Raw genomic sequence first — 19,497 nt, 5'->3', positions numbered from 1 at the left:
CCTGAGTCACCACCAGTGATTAACTGTTGCCATGCACTAAGGAGGACACGGTTATTAAATTAATAGGGGCTGCTTAACCTGGCTACAAATATACATGAGTTCTTTGTGCCTTAGTGAGCTAATAAGGCATGTGCTAATTACATTAATTCAAACAAGCCCAGCATGCCCTGAGGGCAAAGGGAGAGAAGGGTGCAGCAAACTCAGGCTTTTTCATAACAGCTGTGAGACAGCAGAGAGTACTTGCCTTGACACAGCTTTTGGAGAAGCACAGGAACGCTGTGGCTGGCACCCTACAGCTCACTCGGCCCAGCTGCTGCCTGGTTCATGTGCAAAATCCCTGCTCATTCACCCAGCCCTTGGTGCAATGACAGACACAGGATCCTCTCTCCGAAGGGCCAGCCAGCTTGTCTGTTCCTATCTCTGTGGCCCAGAACACATGGCAAGCCTTGGGATGACACCGCGCTGCTTTGGGACTGTGAGCCTGGGACACTGCTGGCAGCCCCCTTCCCACATGGCACCAGCAGCCTCCAGCCCTGGAGCAGCACCAAGGGCTGCAGGTCACCCATCATCCAGCCATGTGATGCTCCTCATACAGTCCCATCTCCTCCTCACCCCCAAAGTCAGCCACGACAGCTCAGAGCCTGCAGTGGGACCTTAACCAAGTAAGGCAATCCCAACACATCCCTCAACCTATCTGGCAATAGGCAGGCAGAAGGGACAGTTGCACCTCCCACATCAAAATGGCAACAGAGCCTTCAGAAATCTAACAGGCTGCAGCAGGGAGAAGCAAGGAGAGAGACACACAATCCCAGCAAGGTTCAGATAGGCTCAAAGAGGAGCCTCCCATCTCTCCAGCCCAATGGTAAGCAGATCTCTAACCTCTGCCACACCTGGAGAAGAAGGCTCAGCATCAGCTATGTTCACACTGAGGTGTCTGCTAGGAACTGTCACCACTTCCTGGCATGCAAGGGAAGAAAAGGAAAGGAAGACGAAGTTGATCATATTTTTTGGCACCTCCAAGGACACATGCTCACCAAGCACTTTCTGAAGGATGTACTTTTCCTGTAAGCACTAGGGGACTGTGCTGGAGCAAAGCAAAGTTGTTGGGTTTTTCTTCTGACTCTCTTATCACTTCTTCCTATGCATGCCCTTCTTCCTTGCATCTAGCAGCACATCTTAGGGCCATCCCTAACAGATGTAAAAAGCCACCACCTTTCTCTGGCTGCTATGCTATGTGAATTTTAAGCATTATAAAGACATGATGGTGTCTCTCTGCAACAAAGAGAGAATCTACAACCAGGCACCAGGTGAGAGCCAGTGCTATGGAAGGGTAGCACAACACCATTTTTTCTGCACAAAGAGGAACTGGTACAGGCTTGATGCAGTCCTGATGGTGTGTTGGCGGAGAAGGTGCAAAGATTTTCATGAAGGGAACAGCACCAGGGATTTTTAGCCCCTGGAAAATGCCACATGATTTACTTTCCCAGCAGAGACTGTGGTTACTCAACCACTTGTCCGGCATAACTTCAGACTACTGCTCTTCCTTTCCCCAGCAACTAAAAGAACTCACTTTGGCCCAGGCCTATTCCCAGGTCACGTGTAGCTGTGAACACACAAATGCTTGTGTTGACATAAGCAGAGAGAGGCAAGAGTGGAAGCAGGACTGTTCCTCTTGGCAGCAGCCTGCAGCAGCTTGCCGAGTGCACCGATGAAGTAAACCAATATACAACAATAAAACAGAACAAGAATCCCTCCAGGGAAGCCTAGGAGATAAGAGCTTCTGCGCCCTTAACAAAATCATTTAAAAGGCCTAGTAACCCAGACCCCTGTGGGTCTGTATGTCAACTGATAGCTGTCACTCAAAAGCCCCAAAGAGGGACTGTTGAGCCTGGCTGGAACTGCAAAGCATCCCACAAACGCCGCATCCTGTCCCTGTAGCAACGCCACAGTGCACTGAGAGCATCAGCCAGGGCCATGGGAACCAATGCTAAAATACCACAGTGAATGAAGCAGGACCTCAGGGTGTGAAAGGACAGATCCTTCCTGCACGACCCTCTGGAGTCAGGAGCTAGGCTCCCCCTAAGGCAAGGTGACAGAGAAGCATCGAGCAGGAGCCACCACGTAAGCATGCCCACGCTGGTGTGCAGGCTGCAAGCTCACCTGCCTGCTAGAGCCAAGGCCTTCTGTACAAGAGACCAGACATGGAGAACTGACAGGATAACAAAAGGACATTTCCCAGCCTTCCAAACACTTTGCAACAGCAGGTAGAAACCCCTCTGAAGAACAAAGCTTATCTCATTACTTCTCAGTGCCAGAGGCAGAATTTCACTAGTGCTCCCAGTGCACTGGAAGAAATGCCACTTAAATGTCATGTTAGTCAATATTCCTTGCCTCTCAGCCACAGGACACTGCTGCTGACAGTCCCTTTGCTGGGGGGGAAATACGAACACAACTGCTCCAATCCTCTATTGCCAACAGCCCTGCTCTCCCACCTCAGCTGTTTTGCTTATGCCAAAACTGTTCGGATCACAGCAAAATGGTTCCTTGCTAAACACACATCAGCAGCCCCACATGGGTCAGGCTGCTTCTGAAGAGGTTAGCCGCTCCTCCAGGGAAACTCATACACACTCTGTGAGAAGCAGAGGAACTGTCAAGGGGACTGCAACCACCACCTGATGGCTCAGGAGTCTGCAGCATAATCCATTCACCAGCACCCTGCTCACCCAGAGTGCTGCGAATCAGCAGGCTGCAAGGCAGGCAAGGCATTCCCAGCAGGAAGACAATGTATTTTGGAGGCTACAGGTAAATGAAAACACATCTAGTCCTGCTCACCTAAACAGAGTGCAGGGAGATGAGTAACACAAGAAAGGGAAAAGAGGAAAAATTGAAGTATATCAAACCTGAAAAGTCATTCTCTGAACATCACATGTCTCACCTGGCTACTCCACATGTGCAGGGCAATGCTGCTACCTGACAGATGTATCCACAAGATTTACGTGACACATCCCCAGGGGAACAATTCATCTTGCACTGCTTGAGAAACTGTTTTCAAAAAGTTTCCAAATGAAAAACACCTCACAACTCTGCTCTAATTACCAACTCTGTCTCACAAAGAGTGCATGGCAGCAACAGCAGGCAGCAGCAGACACAAGGAATTGTCATGCCAGTGAGCAGTGGAACAGGCACGTTGCCTCGAAGACTAGCAACAGTTTGGCAATGCAGGAACTAGACACACTGTTCTGCTCCAGAGGTCCTTGGACAAGGACTTCTGGGCTCCAATCTATAACCTAGCTGGAGTCAGCTGTGACAAGTGACATGGGAACCTGCCTGCCCCAGAGCAGAGCCCACTCAAGATGTGATGCAGCACTCTGGGGGAAACATGTTCTCCCTCCCCAAGAGCAGTAATTTCATTGGAGAGAGGAAGAGGGGAGGCTGGCCACAGCACAGTTCATCAGCGTTCCCAACCATGACATGTAAACCCTTACCCATGCCCTTTCAAGCTGCCAGCAAGCTTGCCAGCTTACATATATGCACACGTGTGTCCAAACAGCACATGCCCTTTACCACAGCTGATCCATTTGTTTTCAGCTCCACATCACCTCAATTTGCACTGACACAGGTCCAGGACACTGCAGCAGCACGAGGGACAACCCAGTGTCAGATGACCCTACAGCCTTCCTACAATCTCAGCCGTGTGCCAAGCAAGATGTCACAAGCTGCCCAGCAGCTCTGCAGCTTCTTTCCCACAAGCTGACTCTGTGTGTGCAAACTGCCCATGGCTCAGCTCCACCAGACCAGCCTGACAGGCGGGCACAGCTGAACCTCAGCACAGGGCAAATGGGACCTTGCTCTGCACAGGGCCCTGTGGAGCCACAGGCACTGAGTCAGAGGAGCCTCCTGAGCGCAGGGGCCGTGGGAGCAGCCGGCTCAGCCTCCCCGAGCGTGCTGGCAGGGAACGCTGCACGCAGGCACGCGCCCACACACCGCTCAGCAGCGACCTGGCATTTCTTCCCCCCTTTCCAAAGCCAAATTCAGACCATCTGTTGAAGTATTTCTGCAAATCATCCCTCTTTTGGGAAGGGCCGGGGGCTGAGCTTAGTTGTTTATATAGTGTCTGGCATTTCTGCAGTGCTTATCACTTCAGTATCCAAGCTATTTCCTTCAAGCTCTCCATTACTTTTGAAGAACCAGTGTGAGGCACCACAGAATCTACATTGTAAGTTCTGCAAAAAATAAAAAGGGTCATCAAAAAGATGACAGCTGCTCAGGTCACGCACACATTTAGCTGCTAATAAAGCAAGTGGGATAGTTCAGGAGAAAGGGGACAGGCCAACACAATGAGTTTTATGTCCTTTAAAGAAACTACTACACTTACAAAATAGCCTTCATAAACAACAAATGCTCCTGTTGCCTTACAGAGAAGAGCTTGGCTTGCCCAGGGCATGGAAAAGGAAGCTAGCACTGCTATCCTTGAGTAAAAAAGGGAGGTGAAACATCTAAAAGAAGAGACTGTTTACTAGATCAGGTCATACTTTCTGCAACATCTGCCATGGCCATTTTAATTGGCAAACCCCTGGAGTGCTGCTGCTCCCACTGCATTGTAAAGGAAAGGATCAGAGACTTATTGCTTACCCCAGGTCCTGCTCTAAATCTGTAGCAAAGGAGAAAGCAGGACTCAAATCCACAGTAAGCCCCCCACACAGCCTGTCCCTAAAACACAATTTCTTCTTTTTTGTAAATCCTTAACTATCACAGAGCAAAGAGAACAGCACTGAACAGGGCACAAACAGACTCCCAGTCCGCGCATGGCCTTGAAGAAGGTGTTTCCACCCCATCAGACCCACCAGGACACAGGGAACTGCCCTTTTCTCCACACCCATTAAGGGCAGTAAGGTGTCAGACACCACAGTGACAAGAGATGCAGCAGCAACAGCAGAAATGAAGATGGTCTGGCCCAGACTAAGCACACCACATGCTACAGCTTAATTCCAGGTACTTACCCACACAAAAGCCAGCACTCATCCAGCTTGGAGCTCTCACAGCACACAGCACAGCCCTTGGTCAAAGCAACAAGGCTCCACTGAAAGCTGCAGCTGAACTCAGAAACCAAGGATCATGGCTACTGGGCTTCTTTCTGGCTTGATCCAAACCAATTGCTCACTTGCACAGCATCTCTTTCCTACTAATATCATTTGCTGAAAGTCCCCTATCTTTGTGCTCTAATTAAAAAAGAAAAGCACATAACTCTCTTCCCAAACACCTCCTCCAAGCCAGTTACTCAACCAGTGCAGAAGCATCACTGTCATATATAAGAGGGGAATATTTCCTTCTCCTTCCCTCTCCCCACCCTGTCTACAAAGGGCACCAACCATCCTCATAGCTGGGACAGCTTTTAAATTGAGAGTATAAGCCCCAAACATAGAGTCAAAACTCCAGGTGGGGCAGGCACCGTCTTTGATGTGACTTAGTCATCTCCAGCTCCTCAAATTCATGCTATTTGGGGAAACTTAGCTGGGTCAAAACCAGCCTCTCTCCTGCTGGCTTCTGGATAAATGCCTCAGACACAGGAAAGAAAAAAAATCCACACAGCTCTCCTGATATGCCATACACCAGCATCAGTGCCAAAGGAAGGAGCACAGCACAGGAAGGTTTGACAAGACAGTCACCCACCCACAACAGGACTACCAAAATGAGAACAAGCACCAGTTACAAAAAGGTTTAACAAAACAGAGTAAGAATGCATTCCTGTGAACAGCTTACCACAGGCTGTACTAAATTATGATCAACAGAGACCCCATAAATTACATAAACAGTAAATTGTCATATTCTTTCTGATAAACAACAAGCATTGCTGCCTGGGTGCCTCTCCCTTCCCCAAGCATATAACCTCCACCTAGACAGCCCACCTAAGGCAGAAAATGTTCCAAGTTTTTATATTTGCAGATGTGTAAGAGGAAACTACCTGACAGAAATCCAAACCACCCAGAGTGACCAGGTCTTTTTATTAGGTTTGTCTGGGATTTTGCCTTGTTTTCTGAAGCTTTTGTACCTCCTGTTACTTTATCTTCACAGTAACTCAAACTACCAGGCAATCAATACTGCAAGGTTAAAGCAACATCCAAGTTTGGCATTGGACAGATCAATCCAACTCCTCCTTGCTGCTATCTCTGTGCTGGAAGGCAAACAGAAGAGGAGAGGAAAATATTTACCTGCTGTTAGGATTAGCTGGAGCAACACAGTGTTAGCACTAGCAAGCTGCCACTGTTAGCTGGATATGGCCAAGTGACAGCACCCAAACCAAGCAGGGACAGCCAAAGGACTCAGCCTTGCTGAAGGAGGATGGCTTCATTACACCATGGGGCCAGAGAAGCTGAAACACATTGCCCTGTTAGACCTCAGACACCTCTCTGGAAGAGAGCAGGCACTTGCAGTCACATCCCTGTTGTCTCACTGTAGACAGACAAGGCAACTGTCTCCAGCAAGGCTGGAGTCCATGCAGCCATTTATGAGGAATGCACCACGGAACACAGGCATGGTGTTCAACATGTTCAAGAGTAACAAATCAAAACAATGCACTGCCTACAACAGGCAGCATCTCCAGCTCATTTGCCATGATAAGTAATCAACAATTCCAAATCTCCCAACCTGTAGTAGTGCAGATGTTTGGTCACTTCTAAGAGAGCCTGAATATACAAACATGGGCACTAAAGCAGACTTTTGCATTTCCTGAAAACACAGTTAAGGATTTAGGAGAATGCATCATGGATGTAAAAGGAATAATTACCAGTCCTTATGTACCTGAGCAGCAGAAGGCAGAATGCTATCAACAGGCAGATTCTTCCCCATCCTGCACTGTTGCTGTAGAAGGAGCAGAACAGACATTTGTCCTACACAGCACTGCAGATTTTAACAGGAGAGCAGAGGCAGCTGGGAGAAAGACAGGTCCAACTGGACCTTAACATAATGTCCTGTTAACAGGACATTAACAAACTTGTAAGTGACAGGCTAAACAGGCTGTGGGACCAGACTCCTCCTGTTGCTCGAGGGCTCCCACATGATGCTCAAACTCAGCTGGTGCAAACAAAATTTGCCCCACTGTCTGCCAGAGCTGTATCAACTTACTCCAGTAAAGGGTGAAGGTGCTTAGATCTAGGACATCACTGAAGGGTCACTGGAACACCACTGATGGGCCATCAGCTGTGTAGAAATTTCATTCTAGGGAAAAACAAAGAAACAAAGGAAAAAACCACCAAAACAAAAAACCCCAAACAAACAAAAAACCCAACCAACAACAAAAACCCCCAAACAAAACAAACAAAACAAAACAAAACAAACAAAACAGACAACAACAGGGAGGGAAAAACTGTGAAAAAGAAGGCCAGGAGAAATTAGTCTTAGGAAGAAATACCTCTCTGTTCTGAAACAGCCTAGAAAAGGGGAAAATGTAGAAACTCCCTTCACAGTGCATCAGCATCCTATCATAACACACATGAACTGCAGCACTCAGGATCATTTGTCCCAGCCATTCCAAACCTGGTTTGGTTACATATCATCTCCCCAGCCCAGGCTCTCCTAACAATGGAACAAAAATATTTTGCATTTTTCCAACCCTTTTCCTTTCACTTTGGGGCCTAGTTCAAAGCCCTCTTATGTCATTCCGACAGCACAATATGATTTTAGGCTGATAAACCCAGCCCATTAAGAGATACGCCCTGTGCAAGACATCTTGCTGGCACTGGAAAGTTGGCAGTGCAAAAGATTTGCAGTTCCCTGCCTGTAAGTGAGACCAGGGATCAAGTGACAAAAGCAAGGATGGTGTGGAACAAGGCAGACCTGCTGCTACTCAGCACCAGGGGACATGAGTCCCTCTGCAGTTATGGTCAATGCTGCTAAACTTTTCTTCACACCACACAAACCTTCCATCCCTCGGACTTCACAAGGACATCCCACCTTCCAGTGGCTACTGTGAATCTGGCAATATACCCTCCAGAAGCATCTTATTTCCACAGTGGGATGAGAGTCCAGAGGCTTGCCAGCATCTGTAAAACAAGTAACTGCCAGCTCATCAGCAAACACAAGGCCTGATCCTTTGGAGGACCGGAGATGGAGACCATGCATCCTTATTCCACACCCAGGCATTCCTTGCTGAGGAAGAAGGAACACTCATCAGACACCCATCTTACAGCCTCCTGGCTGCAGATTATTCAGACATAACCCAGAATGTGTTAAAGAAACTTTCCTGTCTGACCACCCAGGAGCCACTCTGTCAGTCACACTCCCCCCATTCCAAGACTTTCACTGCTGGGACCAAAGTCCCTTCACAGCAGATGGCTCCAGTGACCCCTTGGGTGGCCCTTTTGGCTCCCCGCACACCCCACACTTACAGTCAGACAGGGTTTCCTTACTGGCTCAGCCCTGGGTTTCCCACAGCAGTCTCAGATGTCTGGATCCTCTAAGTAATTTAATCGTGGTGCAGTGACACAAAAACAGTTTGACCTGGTGCCTCTGGGGAGGGACTCCTAACAAAAGCATTCCTGGGCTTTTATACTCTTACAGTTTGTGCACCCAGACAGTCTGGGGTCTTCTTGCTGAGTCACCAGCTCCTGCTGTATCCCCGCGCCCTCTGCTGTGCAAAGGGTCAGCACCAGGTCACAGCCCCTTTCCTGGCTCCTGACATTTCCCCCATCCAGGGCACAAACCGTAGTTCACAGTGCAGCTGCACACCCAGCTATCAACACTGGGTGTATTCCTCAAGAAGTGCCAAAGACATTTAACTATTTTCACAGCATTGCATGATCATCACACACCCTGCAACAATGATGTTCCCTAGATTGGGAACATTAACCTTCAAGGAAAAGCTGTTCTCACAGGAATCTGCAGAATTGGGCCTCTGGTCAGGGATATTGGCTGTACACACAGATTTTATTCTACCTACACACAACACAACATTTACTCACCTGGAAACACAGCTGCCCTACTCTGGGAAATTTCTCCCTCCTACTATTTCACAATTCTCAGGATGACAACAGTTACGCAAGAACAGCTGTATAGATACATGAAATGCTTACAGCTTCTAAGCAAGACTTTCCCCAAATTTCCCTTATCAGACAGCTCCAAATCCTATGGCTCCCAGGTCTCAAGGCACACCAATCAGCCACCAGTCACCGTGCCTCCATCACACCTTTGCCCTGGCAGAGACCTACAAGAAAAAACATGATGCACAAGCGAGCAGGGGGCTGCTTCCACATGGACATGCTGCTGTCACCTTGGCCAGCCAGGCAGGCATTTCCCCCATCTTGCCCACTAATTTAAATCTCGGCAGGAAAAGGGGAGCAAATGGCCTTGACAGGCTGTCAGTGATTTCTACCTTTTAGTAACTTAATACAGCACACTATCCCTTCCTAAAACGGCAGCAGGAAGATGCTCAACGGCTCTGGCATCCTAGTAAGACATTAACAAGATTGCTGGGCACCAAACAGGACTGCAGACTTTCCTTCAAGAGCAGGGCTTCAGTTTACAACACAGATTTGATCCCTTTTCCATCTCAGCCATCCATCTGTGCCACAGATCACCACCACCCCCAAAACATAATGCTCCTTACTATGACAGGCATTTGATGAACAGATGAGCCCAAGGGCACAGCACCAGGAGAAAAACTGCACCTGTATGAACAACTACAAGTAACAGCATGCAGTTAAAAATCCTACAGGCAAGACATTCAAAGGGATACACCCTCATTAAATCCTTGTGTTTATTTTCTGAGGAAGAGGTTAGAGGAACTCCTCCTATTAAACCTTGCCTACTCTGTTTATAACAGCCTGCAAAGCAAAACAGAAGTAGAGGACAAGAAGACAACCACCACCCGAGTGCCGATACATCCTTATCAGTACCACTCTAGTTCAGTTGCCTTTTGCTTGGCACTGCCAAGAAGAGAGTTCTTGAGAAGCAAGCCACAGTTACTTGCAGTGATCAAAATCACTGCAGATACCATCCCAACAGCAGCAACAGCAGCACCACGAAGTCAGATCCTAACAGCAGCGAGACTCTCAGAGATTAACACACTATGGTAAAAATACCCACTATTGAACTGTAAACATCTAATAGCCAAAAGACTTCAGGCCAAATAAATATATCTGTGATCCTGCCCTGACACCTGGCAAGGTATATACCCTACAATCTGAGAAGCCTTGCAGGAAAGGGGCTGGGGCACTGGAAAATCTGATTTTCACAACTTCACCCTCACCCAGCAGCTGCAGAGGGTGCAGCAAGAGGATGCTTGGGGTCCAATTCCCAGGGTGACCTTGAGGAAATCCCACAGTCTGTCCACATTTCCACTCTCCCCGTCCACTGCATGAAGAGCACAATAACCTTGACCTATCTCAAAGAGGCAGGGATCTGGCTTAGGAGAGTCTGGAAGGAGCTCAGAGGGGCTTAGATGCAGGACCTGCGCTGCCACCGGGGCGGTCAGGGAATCCTACGATTCGCCCCAGAATCAAAGCCCGGAAACTCGTTAATCGCTTTCAGTATAAAAAGCTGCAGCTCCGGGGCACTGAAGGGCTCGCTGGAGCCGCACACGTGTCACCGCAATTTCCCCGGCGCGGGCAGGGCAGAGGAAGGCGCGCCGGGCTGCATCCCCCGCGCCCGGCAAGGGCAAGCCCCGCTCCACGGGGAGCAGGGCCATCAGCCCCGAGCCCCCCACGCAGGCACAGGGAGCCAGCCCGGGGAGGAGGGGAGGGGCTGGGAACACCTAAAACCCCAAGGGTGAGGAGGGGAAGTGGCGGCGGGTAAGGGGAGTCCGCAGCTCCGGGGAGGGGTGCGGGTACGTGGGGAGCCCACAGCCCCCCGGGGCGAGGCGACGGCTCTTCGGGGCCCGGGGCGCCCGAAGGGCGGCCGGCACACCCCGGAGATGAGGGGCCGGGGTGAGCGGCGGCGGGGCCGGTGCAGCAGGAGCCAGGCCGGCGTGCATGGCCGAGCTGCATCCTGGCGGCAGGAGGGGTGTCGGGACCCCCGGCGGCCCCTCCAGAGGGCTTAGGAAGGGCCGTGCCCACACTTACCGGGCGGCGGCGGCGGTTCCCGCCGGGGCCGGGGACGGTGCGGCGCGGGGTGCGGAGCTCCTGCGCGGCGCGGCCCGGCCCGACTCAGCTCTGCCCCCTCCGGCCGCGCTCGGCGCAGGAACCGCCGCCGCCGCCTGTCCCTCCCCGCCGGGGCGGCCGCCGCGTCCCCATGGCAACGCGGGCCGGGGCGCCTGGGCAGCGCCGCCGCCTCCCCCGGCCGGGCGCGGGGGCGGGCGCTGCCCCGCCGTGCCCCGAGCAGCCCCGGGCCGTGCACACAGCCGTCCTGCGAGGCCGCTCACGGCAGGACACGGCGCGAGCGGCGGCGGGGGAGAAATAATGTCTGTCACCTGTACCCGAGGGAACGGCCTGAAATTGTGTCAGGGCAGGTTTAGGTTGGGCATTAGAAACAGGTTCTTCACCCAGAGGGTGGCTGGGCACTGAACAGGCTCCCCAGGGAAGCGGTCACAGCACCGAGCCTGACAGAGCACAAGAAGCATTTGGACAATGCTCTCAGGCACATGCTGTGACTCCTGGGGATGTCCTGTGCGGGGACAGGAGTTCCTTTCCAACTCAGCATATTCTGTGATTCTCTTCAGGATACCAGCCAGACCCACTGTGCCCTTTGGGTCAACATGCTGTGCTGCCTGCACCCCCTCAGGAAAGCCACCATACCACTGGCAGGCCTTGATTTTTGGGGCTAGCAGGCTCCACTGTGAACCTGTGGCGTTCTCAGGAGTATTATGGGACCTAAATCCTTGCTGGGACAAAATATCCACAGAGACTGTATCATCAGGCCTTGGAAATTAAGTATTTTAATGGTGAGGAGGACAGCGGCAGCCAAACAGATCCCTATGCTTCTTGGAATGACCAAGTTCTTTGTGGTGAGGGTGGTGAGGCACTGGAACAGATTGCCCAGGGAAGCTGTGGATGCCTCATCCCCAGCAGTATTCAAGGCCAGGCTGGATGGGGCTCCGAGTAACCTGCTCTAGTGGAAGGTGTCCATTAGAGGAGGATAGAGTGAGATGATCTTCAAGGTCTCTTCCAACCCAAACTATTTTGTGATTCTGTAACATCCACAGGTGTGCCACCACCAGGGAAAGAGGTGAAGATCTCCAGGGGAATTCATCTCTAAGAGCATCCCTCATTGCTCACACACACCAGGCCCTGTGAGTGTGGGATTACCAGCTCTGTGCCAAGGGCCCATGGAAGCCGGCAGAGCATCAGTGCACAGTTATCCTGTGCAAGGAATTGGGGGTGACTAGAAAAGAGTGCCTACAAGGATGCTCCCAGGAGCATGTAGGGCTAATGAGGACATGGTGTACACAGGAGAAGTGGCAATTATATGGAGTTGTGATGGCGTTGCCCAGAAACCTCACAGTTCTTCACACACCTGAAAACAAAAGGAGCTTGTTATCACAGTCAGGGACCTGGAACCCGAGGTGAGAAGAAGCTGTAAACCAAAGGCCAGTGAAGCATCAGAAGCCAATGGTAGTGAGTTGGATATAGGTGAAAAGGAGATCAGCTTTCCTCATGTGCTATTCAACCCGGGCTGAGCAAAGCATGAGAAGATACAGCACTGGAGGTGGAAAGCTCCCTCCAGAAGAGAGGTGCCTGACCAAGGGAGGAGGCCTGTGTGCTGTGGCCATTTTGTGGGCATATATTGGACGAGCATCCAGCATAAGAGAAAAATGCCAGTGCAGTGGGCAGGGAGATGCCAGAATAGCCTATCCAACCCCACAGTCCTATCTCCACCATGTCCTTGGAAAAACAGGCAGCAAGGCCTGGGTTGCGGGCAGGCTGCTGTGGTGGGCACTGCTGCAGGAATTCCCAGTTTGGGGAGCAGTGTGGGGGCGTTGAGGTCTTCTTACTCCCCAGCTGCAAAATTGTTTCCCACCCCTTTCCTTGGTGGTGGCATATCCCCACTCTGCCCTGTTTTGTAAAGGCATCAGTGGGTTTCACTGTGCTGTATCCTCTCAGTCAAAAGCTGAACTGAACTCAGTGTGGCTTGAGGTATAGATGTTACTGTTTATCACAGTGTAGACGTGCTGGCAAGACATTACTATCCCCTGGCAAAGAAGAGGTTAACACTGTCCATCTTAGTGCTGCATCTCAGGAGGACTGCAATCACACATTTTTATTTTTGGTTCTGCTGCATGAGAACAACTGCTCTTTGTAACCTCCATGGCACAAAGGACCCGTTTCTTCCGGCAGCATTTAAGAGAGGGCATAGAAAAAGGAAGCAGAGGAAGAAAGTTCGTATTCAGCAAGTGCCAGGTTGTCAAGGTTTCCTCTGCTTTCAGACATAATTTTTTTCTCCTGACAGACACAAAAAAGATTTAAAACTGTTTGGTGCAAAACGGAGCTTCAAAAGCAGCGCTGTGTCTGACAGAAGGTGAAGAGCACAGCTCAGGACCTCCTGTACAAGGCAACATTGTTGTCATCGTGGTGCACACAGGAGCATTAGACCAGGTCTGTGCTCTCCTTGTCACAGAGCTTGTCCTGTGTGAGTCTCAAAATCCTGCACTGCTTTCAGCCCAGCTCCCAGAGGGCTGTGGGCTGGTTCAGCCCTACAAGGACATGGGTCAAGTTCAGTCTGCTGCAAAGAAAGAGGCTGTCACGAGGTCTCACTCTTCAGTTTCCTTCCCTATTTGTATTGTTTTCTGTTTTAATAAATTGTGGACTGCCAGTGAAATCCCTAAGTGCCTGCTGAGTGTGGTTATTAAACCAACGCTTACAAAAGTAAAATTGGGCAAGCTTGGTCACTGCTCCCTTGGCCTGGACATGATTCTCAGAGCACTGGTAGACAATTCAACTGATAAATATTGAAGAGGCAGCAATGCAATTAGCACCAGTCAACACCGTTTTCTGGAAAAATCAATCCCAGCCAAGCCCGATCTTGTTCTACATTGAGACCACAGGATGCGTTGCCAAAGGTAACAGCACAGAGGTGTTAGGAGAGGCATCCAGGGTATAGTCAAACAGAATGAGTAAAATTAACAGATTCACAGCTGGCCATCAGCTGGGATGGCAGGAAGCACCCAGAAACCACTGCTCTGGTTTCATTTTCTGTGCAAGTACTTGATATTACAGAAGTGAGAGAAAATGTGGATGCAGCTGGAGAGTGCAAGAAGGGGACAGCTTAACCCCAAACCCAGCTCTGTTGTTCCCAAAAGCTCAAGCTGCAAGACCACACTAGTGAGTCCAATGTATGTGGTCTGTCTGTCCTCTCTGCCTCTATTACTCCTTGAAAAGAGGCTGCAGACATCTTCCTTTTAAAGTGACTTTTAGAGCAGCTGGGTTGACCCTGGCATTCTAATGAGTAACATGTCATGAGCTGGCTTAAACAATGGCCCAGCTCCTGCAATACCTCCTGCAGGGCTGGCAGCCTCCAGTAAGCACCAGCATCTCACAGTGCCCGGTACCCGTGGGGCTCCAGCCTCAGACTGCCTGACACCCGGCAGCCCCGTTCCCTGCCTGGCCACAGCATGTGCCACAGCAGCAGCACCTCAGCTCCTTTGGCAGCCAACACAGGCTCCCACGCTCAGCGCAGACAACACAAGGCAAAGCAATCTCATGCCGTCCATGCTTATCTCCTGGATAAAACAGTGAGGCACTTTTGTTTATTGAGTGCCGATGAATGGCGCTGTCTTGGCTGTGAGATTGGCCTGCAGATCCCACTCCAGGCACAACTGCTGGCAGGGAGCCACCTATTGCCCTGGGAGCCTTTCAGCAGGGTGCTGTCCCTCAACCCAGGGACAAAACGACCAACAGCTTCCTATCATATGCATCTGTCCCCATGCAGAGGTGGCGTCAGATTTATGGGGCACTGATCACTCTTTTCCCCTGCAAGTATGGCCCAGATGGGTGCCAAGGAATGCAGTTTGCTCGAGAATTTTTCAGTATTCCTTACTGTGACGGTGGTCACAAGGGTTTTTGGGTGAAGGAAGAGACGAGATCCTTGACTCCATGATCAGAAGGCTTGATTTATTATTTTAAGATATATACATATACTATAACTATACTACAAAGAAAAAGCAGGAAGATTTCCAGAGGCTGCTACCTAACCTAAGAATAGAATAGTAAAGAAGGATGACAAGGCAGCTCTCTCCGACTCTGTCTGAGAGAGTTCCGTCCCGGATTGGCCATCAACCATAAACATCCAAGCTGGGCCAATCCAGATGGACCTGTTGCATTCCACAGCAGCAGATAACCTATTGTTTATGTCTATCTCTGAGGCCACAGCTTCTCAGAAGGAAAAACCCAAAGAAAGGTTTTTTCACAAAGAGAATGTTTGCGACACCTCACCTTCTACAGCTCGTTTGTTCATCTGCCCTTCCAGCAGCTGACAAAAAACTGTGAGGAATGTGCATTGGCAGTGACCTGCATGGCTGTTTCTTGGGGGGCAGGAAGGTGAGATGGCTCCGTGCTGCCAGGATGAAGTGGATGATGAGGACACTGTCACCCTGCCATGAGTGAAACAGCTGGACCTCAGGGAGAGTCACAGATCCCAGGCTTGCCACCTCACCAAGAGCTGCAGCCAGCTCCTCCAGGGCCATGTTATTTTAGGACCCCAAAAAGCTGATGGATCCATTTGTGACTGCCTCTGCCTTGCAGCCATCATTCATGCACAGCAGTTGTCACAAAATAGCCTGTTTAAGCAGCAGGACTTTCTTTACTCTGCCCAGACTGCAAAGAAATCATCTCTTGTAAGGGACTTTTGAGGGGGAGACACCATGTGTTCTTGCTCCTTTCAATGCATCAGGATGAAAGCCTCACCAAATCATCTGTTGTGGGGATTTTTGAGGGGGAGGCAGTGTATTTTCTTGCTCCTTTCAGTGCACTGCAATGAAAAGCCTCACCAGGACTGTCACTCAGCCTGATGTTCCTGCAACACTTGAAGGCTGTGCAGACACCAGGAGACAGAAACTTGCAATGTTGAGAGGGAGCAGCTACAATCAATATCACAAGCCATGCTTGCTCTTAGCTCTGACCTTGGGGAGACGCTAAGAATCACAACAATTTCCATTCTTCTCCAACCTGGAGGGAAAAAAACCAAAAACATTTGTCCTGAACCATTGCTGCTTCCAGAGGAAGTAAAATCTTCCGAGGATGTGGCTGAAGAAGCAGCAAGGTGAAGATTCATACCTAAGCTAATGTCCTCCCCCAGCTATCCTGTTATACTACCTCCTTCATTCAGCTTTCCTGTCCTACTTCTCACTGTAATCCAAAGCTTCTCTCCATCAGCCCAACAAAGCAGAATTAGAAGCCTAACCAGCCAGGCTCATCAGCAAGGTCTCTTCTTCACACGACAGGGAGAGATGGGTGACTCCATAGGGGCTGCAGCCACCCTCTGCAAAAGTCCCACTCTCTTCTGGACATGCAGATTTGCTGTTTCTAAAGCTGGTGATGCTAAACACCTCCAGAAGACCAGGTCTGGCCTGTGGCAGAAACCTGGCAGAGACATCATGGCTGGGACACATCTGGGGTTACTCACATCACTGTGTGATCCTGTTCACACCCAAAGCTTTAAGTTCTTGCTGCTGCCTTGGAACTGTCCCACGGGTGAGCCTGCCATACCCTGCTACCTCTTTTGATCAGGAAAAAGGTTTCCTACATTAGGATGAAAAACTCAAATAATTTCTTAAGGTATTTGAGGGGTCTTTTAGAAATTCCAAGGTTTACCCTTGCTGCTTCAAGCAGAGGGCTGGCAGGGTTGTAGAAGCATGGAAACTTAGGACAGCTTGGCAGCTAAGAGATGACAAATATTACCTTGCTGTTTTCCCAAGTCACTCACTAAATGTCTGCAGACAGCATACCTTAAGCTCTCATGTCCTGTTAGCTTAATCAATGCTAAGCCCAGCTTCATGGAATCACACAATGGATTGGGTGATCACACAATGGGTTGGAAGAGACTTTAAAGATCCAACTCACCTGCCATGGGCAGGAACACCTTCCAGCTGACTGTTCTGGGTTGTCTTCAGTCTATCTTCCCTGGACTCCTGTGACCCAGCAGCAGATGACCATGCAGGGCCGGCCCCAAGATGTGGCCCCACCAGGTGACCCAGCACATGGGACTTTGTGTACTCAGCCTGAGACACAGTGAAAACAGGGCAGAGCAGACGTTTTCAAGTTTGACATGTCCAGAGTAGAAATTCTGTCTCCCCCTTTGAGCAGTGCTACATGCTTTGTTTTGGGTCACCACTGGAATTCTCAGTCCAGTCCAGGAGTGAAGCTCGGCCACATGGCTTTGAGGAGAGGTTCCAGCAATAGCTGCCTCCTCCCACCCTTGCAAGTGTGGTCTCCTCTGATCCACAGGGCTTCAGCAGAAACAAAATTTGCAGCCATCCTGCTTTTCTAGAGAAAGCGAGTAGAGATGTCTGATTGGCTTCCTCTGCCTGCTTTGTTTCTCCACATGCTCTGTTGCTGCTGTCTGATCCAACTCTTGCCTGAGAAACGTAGCCCCAAATCTCTTGCTCCTTCCACGTGGGAATGCATTCAGCTTTCTGTATTTGTTTGCTTTTTAGAGGATTTGTTTCCCTAGTAATTTAATCAATCACTTTCTGACACAACATTTATGTTTGGTCTCAAACCTTCCACAGCAAGGAGTCAGCATTAGAACTACTCAGAGTGGGGGGGAAAAAAGGTACCCACTTTTGCTAATTTGCAGGTGATACTGGACTATTTCGTTTGGTGCCACCTAGTTGAGAAACAGTGGATGGCAACCATGTATTCACAATCTTCATCCTTTCCCAGGAGATGCAATACTTTGCTGTAAGAGTTAAAAATGCTCTGTAGTACTCATCTCTGAGCATCCGTCCTGCCCCTCTTGCACATTTTCCTGTTCTACCATCTCCTGTGTGGAAAAGATAATAACTGCACTGGTGTTCAATGAGCAAACCAAGAAGAAGGATCTTAGCTCCAGACCCCCCAAAAGAAACTTCTGGATGGGTTCAGCCTACAGACCTACTGTGAAGAGGTCTACAAGAAGAATAAAGGCATAGTCTTATTGCCTACCTGGTTTCTATATTTCCCAGTCACCGAATTCTTTCAAGGTACCTGGAAACTGGAACAAGGGTCAAACTCTCCTCATGGATTTTCAAGACACAGATTTACAGAAGAATGGTCCTTTAGGAACACAGAGTTTATTTCTGTGAAGTTCAGGAAATGAACACACACTTAATTGCAGCAAATGATGTTTTCTTCATTTTAACAGTACCAACTGATAAGCATGGTGGGCTCACTTTGATGCAGCTCTGGGCTGGGGTTCTGATGCTCTAGTGACTGAAAGCCAGCCCAACTCCCTTTCCCAGTGAAAGCTACTCTTGCTTTAAAGGCTGAAAACATAGGGTGATCCTCCCTTGGGAGGAAAACAGTGCATTTAAGGACCATCAGATTTCATTTCCCTTTTTAAAATCCCAGCAGTATGACACTGTCAAGTATGGACATGAGTGTGTACCCAGTAGAAGGAAATCTTACAGACTGGGTATCTTCTAATATTCTTTCAGTTTTGGCATCAAGCTCAGTAGGTTCGTGGCTGAACCATCCAGTCCTCAGTGCACCACAGAGATCTCCTTTCCTTTATTACAGCAATCCTATGGATGTGCTGAGTTTTACAGCATTGCTGCCTGCCCAGAGTAAACAGAGAAACTGGACACAGTGCCTGTGGGTTCACTCTCAATTTCATATTTCAGTCAGATCTTTTACTGGGAGTTATACAGCATTTTACTGACAGGACTGTGTAAACTGTGTAAACAGTTTAACCCCCTGCAGAACATAATCAGGCTTTCCTTTGTATTTTTTATGGAATTAATAAACTGATTTGAGTTTTGTCTGGGCTTTCATTTCTTGGGGTTTTTTTATTAATAAATGTAGGAGCTGGAAGCATCTTACCTGGATCTATCTCCTGGCAGCTAGAGGACTGTCATGGTTAGAAAAAACCTTGAAGTGGTATGTGGGAAACACCCAGGTAATTTTGCTGGAGATCTGCAAGTTTGAAGTAGAAAAGGGTTTAATTATGACAGTTAAAGAGTTATAAATGTTACAGCCAAAAAAGGAGGAGAAAAAATGTTCCTACTCACAAACAATTTCTTGCTTTACTTTTAAAAATCTTTGTAAGTAGGCTTTTCCTGGTAGAAATTTATTTGGGAGAATTTTGGACATATCGGGATCATGCACGGTAAAAACCATAAAATCTGACAGATCATCTGTAGGACACTGTAAGGTGCATATTAGGCAGCAGGAAAAGCCAGATAGCTGGAAAGGGAAAGATACTATTCCAGTATGTGATGAATTCATGACAGAAGTCAGAAAGGAATGCCATATTTTGATTCAAAAGATAAATGCCAGGTTAGTTATTTCTTCTACTGTTTCAACCATCTACTGCAACTGTTATCAGCCATAGCAGTTATAGGCTTATGAAAGACTTACTGTGCCTCAAAGAGAT

The 19,497-nt window shown here is 49.2% G+C and overlaps 1 protein-coding gene across 2 annotated transcripts in view; it reads right to left on the bottom strand.

Annotated features, from left to right (window-relative positions):
* Nucleotides 1–11,116, bottom strand: part of SLC25A22 (solute carrier family 25 member 22) — a 50,819-nt gene extending 39,703 nt beyond the window's left edge. Inside the window, exons 1-2 of one of the 2 annotated variants that reach the window (XM_030950176.1) lie at nt 11,055–11,085; nt 7,123–7,215 (exon numbers count right to left, since the gene is read on the bottom strand). The gene's annotated coding sequence lies outside the window, so the exon portion shown is untranslated. Of the gene's footprint in view, nt 1–7,122; nt 7,216–11,054 lie in introns of both variants that reach the window. The other variant, XM_030950175.1, reaches the window with a different exon arrangement.
* Between the last annotated feature and the right edge of the window lie 8,381 nt (nt 11,117–19,497).

Source organism: Camarhynchus parvulus, chromosome 5 (assembly GCF_901933205.1).
Source record: "Camarhynchus parvulus chromosome 5, STF_HiC, whole genome shotgun sequence".
Taxonomy (NCBI): Eukaryota; Metazoa; Chordata; class Aves; order Passeriformes; family Thraupidae; genus Camarhynchus; species Camarhynchus parvulus.
The sequence above is the reverse complement of the archived record's forward strand: the minus strand, read 5'-3'. Positions and strand labels throughout refer to the sequence as shown.